This window comes from Pygoscelis adeliae, unplaced genomic scaffold, assembly GCF_000699105.1.
Source record: "Pygoscelis adeliae isolate BGI_AS28 unplaced genomic scaffold, ASM69910v1 Scaffold232, whole genome shotgun sequence".
Classification (NCBI taxonomy): domain Eukaryota; kingdom Metazoa; phylum Chordata; class Aves; order Sphenisciformes; family Spheniscidae; genus Pygoscelis; species Pygoscelis adeliae.
In genome coordinates this window covers 3,849,279-3,860,307 of record NW_008824473.1, presented here as the reverse complement: position 1 = coordinate 3,860,307, position 11,029 = coordinate 3,849,279, and positions in this window count along the sequence as shown.

Here is an 11,029-nt window from a genome sequence, read left to right as displayed (position 1 = left end):
TCATTACTATGATTATCACGTGGGAAGCCACTGATGAGCAAACAGAAACAGATGTCATTGTTTACAGCATGTCTTGTCTTGGCAGGACTACTGTATCCACTCAGTCCAGCTGTCTGGATAAACCAATGCCAAAGTATAACAGTGTTGGGGGGAATTCAAAACTTTTTCTTCCCAGTATTACGTGTTTCCTGGTGGTATGCCATACAGAGCTGGCCAGGAAAAAAAATAAAAATCCTTAAGGCTAGAATAAAAGCTAGTTAATGGAAAGTTAATGTAAAACTATGATTCTCACCTACAGCTTTATCTTGTGATTTATCCCATAGCTGGCCAATCAATATCTGTCACCATAACAGCCTTATATAGGGCTTATGGTGATGAGGATGCTGGGTTCTTCCAGTTCAGTGTTTCTCGTCTGCCTACAGCTTTTACATTGAGCTGTGAAAAAGATGGTTATGAGGGTCATTGGGAGAAAACATCTGCAACTTTCAATTTAATGACAGCTGTCCTGGGAACCACATTAAAGTAAAAGAATTGGTCTCATTTATCAACACTCAAGCACACAGATTTCAGCTCTGTATTCCTGATTGATGATTTGCCAGCTGATTCCTTTCTCTGTTTCAAAGTCACTTTGCCTTTAGCCGGAAAACTACAGTTCTTCTTTTCATTACACCTCTATTTCTGCAATAATTAACTTGCAAAAAGGAGAATATCACTGTCTGAAACCAAGTGCAGCTGCACAGAAGACACTGGTTTGGAGGTCTGGAATTCAGGGATGAAGATGTCTGACATAAAGTCTCGTTGAATTGTTGCTAGTTTATTTACTTTCTTTTTGTCTCAATTTGTCACTTATGAAATGAGGTAAAATACTTTGCAAGACCCTTAAAATGCATCCTTTGTGTAAAACAAAGAATGTTCACACATCACCCAGATTATGTCAGGGCTCCTGAGCGCACCAACAAGCTCTGTAACCTCTCGCCCCCTCCTTGGGCACATTACCAATTGTGCATGCCATGTTGCAGCTGGCCTACGTAGCTCAGCATATTATCATCTTGGCCGGTGGCACTTTCAGCCAGGGGAAGTTCTTGTAGGTCTTCTCATTGCAAACAAGAGCCCTCATATACTGAAGAGTTTTCTGCTGGCAGAGCAGCAGTAGAGGGTTCAGGCTCCATCAGTCATGCCCATCGATCAGAACATAAAATCAAGATAAGGCACGAGTTTGTTGCTCCTTACTAGGCAAACAAGGTTAGGCAACCTGTGTGCAAACTTCATGCATCTGACAGCACCATGCTTAACACTCAGGCCAGTAAACATGGTCATTAGCAGCTGAGGGCCAGACAGCTTGAAGACCATGGGAAGGATTCATGTAAGATGGATAGATAAATCTGGAATAGTCACATTTAAAGCCACTAAGGAGAAATAGTAATATCTCCTGGGGATCCTAAAATGGGTGCCTAATATAGGTCAGATGAATTATCCCCTGAAGTGCACTGCATGCATAATAGGCATTACCATTGACTACAGACGGACTGGAGAATGGCTGCTTTAGATGCATGCTTGTCTAAATGTGGATGAGACAAATCCCTTTCCCAGATACCTTGAAGTGAAATTGGAGAAAGCAGGCCAGCAGCTCTCTGATCTGCCAGGTGAGATTCAGACCTGCTCCTCTGGCTGTTATGTCCTAACTCTGCTTCAGTATTCTGATTTGCATGACACCACATGTTTTTAGATTAGGTGCTGAGAGATGAAAACCAGGCACAGCATCTGACAGGAAAGGCGATCACCTAGATTGCTAAGAGCTATCAATGTTGTGAACGAGACGCTAAAGTTCAAGATGACCCCCAAGGAATTCATAAAGAAACTCTCAGAAGAGAAGGTGAACCATAAAAGGGAGTATAAATAAAGCTGACTGAAGTCTTCTTAAGAGTAGATTTGTTGAATTATGTAGTTTGGAAGTAACAAATATTATGTTTAATAATACTCAACAGATGCTTTCTTCCAAATATATATTTTTTGAAGTAACTCTTCAAATGGAAACGTTTCAACTCTTGAAGTGACTTATTTTTAAGGTAAAAAGCATTACCTACCAAAAACAATGCTTCACTAGACCCAGAGTAAACTTAGAGGGAAGTTTTGCCAAGACAGTCAAGTCATTTCTGTTCTACTTCAGCCCAAAACAAAGGTGCTCCTTCCTTACTTCTTTACATGTCATTACCCTGATACAAATACCTACAGATGATTGCAAGCCAAATAGATGGTTACATACAGAAATTGGTAAGTGTTTGAGAAATAGCAACTTTGTTCCTCCTCTGCCTTTTATCCTCTTTGGCTATTAGTTACATTGTGGATGTCACTGAATTCTGAATGGAAAGAGGCTTTCCTCCGTACAGTTTGGGATATGCAGAAAAGCGATCATTGAAGTGCCATAGAAGTTGGTTCTGAAGAATAGAAAAGGTCTCTGCTTTTCATAGCATTTTAGAAACGTTTTCTATTAATAGTGGGTTTTTTTTTTTATTTTTGGCTTTGCTTTTTTTTTTCTTCTATAAATCATATTTTCATTTGCTCCAGAGCAAGTTCAAAAATAAATGCTTTACACAGAAATCATTGTGTACAAGTAGGAATGCACACTGCATCACTTGCTAACTTCTGTAAAAAGTATTACTGTCTACTGATTTTAAAAAAAACACTATTGTTATTGTCCTGGTTTCGGCAGGGATAGAGTTAATTTTCTTACTAGTAGCTGGTACAGTGCTGTGTTTTGGATTTAGAGTGAGAACAATGTTGATAACACACCGATGTTTTAGTTGTTGCTGAGTAGTGCTTACACTAGTCAAGGACTTTTCAGCTCCCCATGCTCTACCGACTGAGAAGGCTGGAGGGGCACAAGAAGCTGGGAGGGGGCACAGCCAGGACAGCTGACCCAAACTGGCCAAAGGGATATTCCATACCATATGACATCATGCTCAGTATATAAAGCTGGGGGAAGAAGAAGGAAGCGGGGTATGTTCAGAGTGATGGTGTTTGTCTTCCCAAGTAACCGTTATGTGTGACGGAGCCCTGCTTTCCTGGAGATGGCTGAACACCTGCCTGCCCATGGGAAGTAGTGAATGAATTCCTTGTTTTGCTTTGCTTGCGTGCACGGCTTTTGCTTTACCTATTAAACTGTTTTTATCTCAACCCATGAATTTTCTCACTTTTACCCTTCCGATTCTCTCCCCCATCCCACCAGGGGGGAGTGAGCGAGCGGCTGCGTGGGGCTTAGTTGCCGGCTGGGGTTAAACCACGACAATTATTAAAGGCTGAACTGGCAGTGCATGTTAAAATCATGCAATACTTGCTCTCATTACGATTAAATTCCCATTTGCTTTGCCAGATTTTAACCATCTGGCAGTGATTTCATACAACAGGTGTCTGCCATTAACTAAAGTTTTTGAAACTTCTCAGGCAAAAGGTTCTGTATTTTTGAGGGCAAATCTAGAAGATAAAAATGTACTGTTTGTGCCTTAATAACCAAATGGGAATTTCTTCTTCTATAAGTCTAGCTTTGGATTAGTCACTTGAAATTTTGCTGGCAAATAGAAAAATGTTTTTTGTGCAATTTATGTTGGTCCCATGAAATCTGCCAAAATTTGCCTAGGGTAAAGCTTTGGGGAAATGGCAAATAGTGTCTCCCTGACTAAATTGCAAAAGGTTTCTGTCCACACTTACTGGAAGGATCAGATGAATTTGCATGCTCTGCGGCTGCAGCTCTGGGACAAGCCAAGACTTTCTAACTGAAAACAGGAAGCTTCCTTTCTTTTTTCTTTAATTAGGGATGGCAAAAGGAGGCTGTAGGTGTTTAGAAGACCAATATTTTTGTTGCAAAGCTAAACACCCAGAAATTAGAAAGTACCAGAGCATAAATCTCCTTTGGTACCTTTTTTGAGCTCTTTGGGGAAGGAATGGGAGGTGATTCCAGTTCAGATGATGGACCAATGGTTGCACAACCTGCACAGCCCCCTGTCCCATTTCATCCAGTTCTGGCATTATGATGGCTCTTAATCACACATTCACGCTGTGTGTTAGATGAGGCTCGTCCTCAGGATGTCCAAGCTCTGAGAATGAATCAGCACTAAGGTAGGTAGGAGATTGTTCTCTTTGGACCACTGTTCTTTATTTGTTCAAAAGCTGAGAAGCATGAGGTGACTGAGGCTGGCATTCATAGGGAGAGAAACGAGAGTTCTCATGTGAATGTTTCCCCAGAAAAATAGATTTTATCTCTCCATCTACTGCATAGTTTCTTTGTGGTGCTGCCCAAGCCATTTAAACTGAACTTTTCACAGGGGTCACTAAGTGCATGCTCTTTATTCTCTGGGTACTTGACTTGAGACATGAGGTCTGATTACCAAGGGACCTGAACACTTACAGCTGCAGCTGATGTCAATAGCATCTGTGCGCTGAGCCTGTTAAGAGTTATTCAGAGCTAAGTATATGGAAAGCAGCATCTCAGATGTTTTGATTTGGACGGCAAGAACGAGTTATTTTTGCCAAGTTACTTTTGATTGGTGTGGCCACCTCTACCCTGTCTTGTGAACGCATCCATGTTGAGACTAAATCTGCTGACTTTCTCACCACAGAAATGCTCCTAGAGGAATCTCACTGACAAAGAGATAAGACTCCAAGTGTGTTCTGAAGTTTTAAGCTCTTATTAGGATGCCCACACACAAAGAGTGTAGACTCTCTGACCTTAGGACCAACTCTACCTGGCTTGCCCCGCAGCTCTCGACACTGACTTGCATTCTAGCTGGAAACCCATAACCTCACACCATGCCCCAGTACTCATAACCCATGGCACTTGGTCTGTTCCTACAAGTGCAGCAGATGAGGTGGGACACACAGCCTGGTTTTTAAGGCCAGGTCATACCGCAAAGCTGCCACAGATGCCGCAGGGCTATTATCAGGACTGCAAAGACATGCCATTTGCTTCTCTTGTTTTGGAAGGGCTGTCAAGCAGCCATAAACATGTCATATGAACTCAGAAACAAAGATCCATTTGAGGGACTAACCTGTGAGCAGACCTCAGAGACTGTAATAGCTAGATGAGTATGTTTAGGATACGCCAAATTCCGGAGGTTATTTGAAACAGGACACGGTAAAGCCCATTTCCAAACAGCTCCATCAATGGAGGATTGGAGGATGAAGAGTGGAACAGAGAAAGCTTTTTACCTCAATGTAGACAACATGCAAGATTTTGAGGACAAACAGCCAAAAGGTTGGGAGCATTGTAATAGAAGGCCCCTTTGGCTGATGCACAGAGACAGATAATCAGCAACCTGACATTTTCTGGTACGTGGAAAATACAGCACGGATCCATCTATGAGCCTATCCTATGACTTGGATGCAACCCAGGCCCCTAGCCAGCCAGGTATAGCTGAGGTGTTGTTTGTCCTCACTAACGTGTGAGAGACCTTCTACACTTGTCAGTAGTAGGAGACAAGCTGCATCTGACACCTGATCTGATACAGAACAAGAGAGAGACCTCAGAGAAACACAAGAAAGAACAAATGCAACAAATGATGCTTGAAAATTCAGGAAGAAAGTTGAGGATTTTTCCAGCCAGCTCTGATAGCCTATATATCTCTGAAGGACCTGCAGGGACATTACTGGAGGTACATAATCCTGGACCACATTATTTTATTTCTGGACCTTCCACCCTAAAGAGGTTGTCAGTAGCCAAAAGGCCAGCTAGGTGTGTTACAGCTAGAGGGAGGTGCATGACAGAGCTGTGAGGCACTTCTAGACAATGCTGCACTCATATTTATTTCTCTGACACTAAGCTTCACTTGTGCTCCGGAGACCTATTTAGAAGAAGGCTACAGCTCAGCCTGAGTTTTGGGCTAGATAAGGTAGAAAACTATAAACTATAAGAATTGCTTAGCTTTTAAGAGGTAAGGCAGCAAAGCTGAGAACAGGTTTGGTCCACCTGGCTATAGTTAGTCCTCTGGCAAAAAAATGAGGCTGCCCTAATGCTAAGGCTAAACCAAATGAGAGGTTAAGGAGTTGTACAGACAGAATCTGGGGATCTCCTACATTAAGAAGTGACTTGCCAGGTGAAAAGGGGAGAAGGGCTGGCTGGAGCAGCTGTTGGTCTACATTAATGAGATAACATGAATGTTGTGGTTTAACCTCAGTCAGCAGCTGAGCACCACACAGCCGCTTGCTCACTCACTCTCACCCCTCCCCGGTGGGATGGGGGAGAGAATTAGAGGAGTGAAAGTGAGAAAACTCATGGGCTGAGATAAAAACAGTTTAATAATTGAAATAATAAATAATAATGATAAAAGAATATATGAAATAAGTGATGCACAATGCAATTGCCCCCGCCGGCGCCCCGCGGGGGCCCCCCCCCCCCCCCCAGCCAGCTTTCCCCAGTTTATGTACTGAGCATGACATCACATGGTACGGAATGTCCCTTTGGCCAGTTTGGGTCAGCTGTCCTGGCTGTGCCCCCTCCCAGCTTCTTGTGCCCCTCCAGCCTTCTCAGTCGGTAGAGCATGGGGAGCTGAAAAGTCCTTGACTAGTGTAAGCACTACCTAGCAACAACTAAAACATCGGTGTGTTATCAACATTGTTCTCACTCTAAATCCAAAACACAGCACTGTACCAGCTACTAGGAAGGAAATTAACTCTAGCCCAGCTGAAACCAGGACAATGAAGCATAAGGTTTCAGCATACAGAGGCTTAGTAGCATGAGTAATATGCACGTTCAGAAGGTGACTGCAGAGGCCAGTGAGGACATCTGGCTATGTGTATTTCTGGAACAACCAGGGAAGTTGGGCTGGAGAAAATGCTTAGGATAGATGTGGTTATGTTCAAAGTTAGCAGAGATCATTGACCTGAAGTATCATCTCGATCCATAAGGGGGCATAGGTCTAACTTGGAGATTAACCCTGGGAGGAGTCACCTGGGAAACCCTGCAACTGTTTAAAAGACCATGGCTAAGGCTGATGGCAGCATTACAGTCCAGGTCAGCAAAGGCCAATGAACTGGGGCACTGGCTGTGCTCAAAGGAGGCTACCAGGAAAAGATGCACAAGAGACAACCAATTAACTTTAGCTTCAGATTGGAGGTGTATTTTAGAGTAAAGGTAGTTGACAGAAAGCTGAGATTTGAGCATGAATGCTAGGATTTAGAACAGAAAAGGCCATTCATCTAATGTAATTATTTATTTTAGAAAGCACGTGCAAGGTAATTGGAGCTTAGTCAGTTAAATGACTTGTCTGCATTTGCTTCTGAGGATGAAAATTACAGTTCACGGAATTAATGCTATGGCAAAGGTTTGTCTAGGATTGAGTTTATAGTTGGAGCTAGGAAGATACTTGTTTGGAAAGGTAGTACCTTATGTAACTTGAGAAGAGGCGGTGATAGGAGCCAGTTAAGTACACATACATAGTCCAAGCTGAGAGGGGTACCTGTTTTATTACAATTAGGACTAAGAGGCAAGTTAGGCAGTGCAAGTGAATTCTGGGCAAAATAAGGGCAATTATGATTTCACCTACATCCAAAAATAGCCCCCCCAAGTTAAGCCAGAGAAGTGTTTAAACCTTTAAGAATACTTTTAATTCTGGGTAAAGGAAGTTAGAGTTAGTTTTCAGTTTATAGCACCAGCAAATGGGAAGGAAATAGAATAACTTTTTATATAATAGCTACTAGGTTAATATAAGTATACTGATCACATTAAGGATACGTCTCAACCAGAATTTTTAAAAAGAAAAACAAACCACACCCACAAACCAAGAAACCTCCAGGTCTCAGGGTCTCAGTCAGAACTAATTGATCAAAAATGGCCTTAAAATGAAGTTTCTGCCTAGCTACACCCAAAGCCACCTAAACCAGTCCCAGCACTGCATGTCAGGGAGTAGTTCACACCAGCCCTGATTTCACGCTAGACTCTAACTTGTTTCTTTTACTAATATTTACCCAACTGTCTCTTTCAAAAATGATCCCACAGAGCAGCTATCACGGCCCAGGTATTGGTATCCGAGAAATGTACAACAGCTGTCTTTCTAGCCCAGCCATCTCTGTCATCCTCTGAATTGCATGTAGGCAAACAGAATAGCAGTATTTGAATGTTTAGACATTCAGAAGTTGGGACTAGATTTAGATTTAGGATGAGACTTCCATGAGCTGAAGAGCAGGAGTATGGTCTGGTAGACCTTGTACTAATTTGGGGACTGGCGCTTGCAAAGGGCCACCAAGATACTTTCATATAAGAAGCTGTGGAGGTAAAATCATAGTAGCACCTTTAAAGAACATTCAGAAGATTTCAATCAGGCAGCAGAAGAGCCTGTTTATGCACTACACAAAAATGTAAGGAGTGACAGGAGCAGAGGGCGTAGCTTTCAGCTCTCCCCACCACAGAGGTGGTTTTCCCCCCTAGAAAGGGTATGACTTCACTTGCTGACTGTCTGTCCCCTTCCCACAGAAGCCTGCACTTCTTCCTGGAGAGCCTCACCACCCCAACTTGCCCAACTGCAGGGCACTTAGGTCTCTCCTGTGGGGTTGGAAAGGACAGCTTTGAACATTTTAAAATCTCCAGACATTTGCATGTTTCATCAGGCAACAAGGTCTGTTCCACTTCATCTGATACTAATATCACCTTGAGAGCAGCATAAGGAGTCAAAAAAAAAAAAAAAAAAAAGTCTTACGTTCCTAAAACCCCTACTTAAAGCAAATACACTTGTACTATCAACTATCAGACAGGGTGATTACATTTTTTTTTTTAACTTATCTCTTTTTCTTAGAAGCCAAACTCGATGAATACTGAAATAAATATTGTCACAGTCTTGCAAATAAAGTCTTCGAGTTTGTTTTCTTCTGTCATTCTCTTGAAAGAATCCTCCCTCAATCCACAGTCACATACAATGCTATGCAAAATCAAAGGCACTTACTCATACCAGTTTTGGGGTATCACGTTTTTGTTTGTGGATGAGTTTTGAAAAAAAAGTCTTTACAGAAAATGAAAACATCATAGTGCAAAGGTTGTCTGCATTTTTAAGTGTTCGCTCAGCTCTCTGAAAATGTCTGTTAATTACACAATAGATTTCAACATTTGTGGAGGTTAATGCTTCCTCGCAAGTTATCTACCAAATAAACCATCTTTCCCAAGTTTCACTTTCAATTCACCCAACCAAAGAATGCCTAAACCAATTCTGATGGTTTCCAATCAGTTCTGCAACAGAACAAAATACTGAATTATCGATGTTTGGATGAATTCTTAAATATTCTGATACTGTGTTCAGAATTACTCAGGTAGTTAGCACACTTGTTAAAATTAAAAACTGATTGTAAATAATGTAACCAAGGGATATATCACTACTATTCTTCCATGACGGATGAACAATGCATAGTTAGATCCAGCCAAATGAATCAAGACAAGAAAAAAAATAAAAGGATTCTTGGAGAGGTGGAGACATTTCATCTCCTCTTGCAGCTTATTATATACTTGACTGAGATCTCTCTTGCCCAACTTTATCAAGGTGAAAAGTACAACAAAAGAATTATAAAGGGAAATAAAGCTTAATAAAACATATGGATCATGTTACCTTTTGTAAACGGGCATTGATCCTGAAGCCACTTCCGTCTGACCTGATAAACAAATCCCCTAGAAACAAATCTACAAGAAGAAAAACTAGTTCCCTATACCAGCATTCAGTAAGGAGGCTTTAGAAGAGAAAACGCTAGTGTTAAGCCTAGTATCAGTTAATCAAGCACTTGTTGAAAATTTGACTTAATTGTGTATGAAAAGGATGTGACATACTGGAAGTTGGTAAATCTTCATTTGGCTACCTTGGTAAGTTTAATCATATACACTAATTTTTCTGCATGTGTGTGGCATATTTCTGCACTTTTTTTAACAATGTATTTTCTTTACAAATATTTTGCTGCTGAGAGATTCTACTCATAAAAGTAACTCATACGTACTCATAAAGAAACTCATAAGTTTCAACTTATTTAACAAAAAAAAAGCTTGGTAAACTGAAAAGCAGAAAAAAAAAATCATATTTTTAATATAAGACTTCCATGAAAAGTTGTCTTTAATCTTTTCTATTTCTGCAACAGAACTCTATTCACATAAATTTCTGGAAGCTCCATGCCGAGTTGCAAAATTCTGCATGGAGAAGAGGTGATTATTAAAAAAGAAAAAAAAAAAGCAAAGAGAATGCCTGGCCAAACAATGATCAGTCTTTTTATTTCATTATGTAGCTTAGATGTGATTGCACTTCATAAAATAAAAGTCTTGAAAGATTAAAAAGCAATAACAGCAAATCTCACCGCAATGGTATGCAGTCATATCTTTGCTCAGAAGTGGAAAATAGTAATAATTTGTCTTTATTGTCATTTATGATGTATCTTGAATGTGATTTTTAGTGCTTGTCCATTTTAATAAGCATAGGTGTTAATTAGCCTTTATCTATTAAAAAGGAATTAATATTCACTACAGTTGTGAAAGAAGCCATTTCCATCATAAAGATGTGCTTTTTCTTCCTGTAAACATCTGAATGATTGTCTTATAACTGAATTATTTGTAAAAAGCAATACTTTGAACTAGCAAACTTGATGAAATAATTTGTTTCTAATCACTTTATAAATCAATCTGATGGGACTATATAATTGGAAAAAAAAATCATATTCAACGTGTGATATTCAGTAGCTCAAGAAAAAAGTCAACATAAGTTTGAATAAACTCATTCTAATAAATAAAAGTGCCCAAAGAAGCCAGCAATCATGAACAGTTTTAAGATTCCTCTTAGCAAACAAAGAAGCTGAATTAAAGAAGGGGTTGAAGAGGTTGAATTAATAATCTCCAGTTATAACTAGAAATGTCAGTCCAGTTTCAGAGAGACTAGTCATCAAAATACCTTCAAATAGAGCTTCATGAATCACGGAACATAAGATTATTTACTGATCAATCAACAGATAAGTTACTTTGATAAATTGTTGTCTTCATTATTTGATTACAACATAATCAAATAGTATTTAATACAAAATA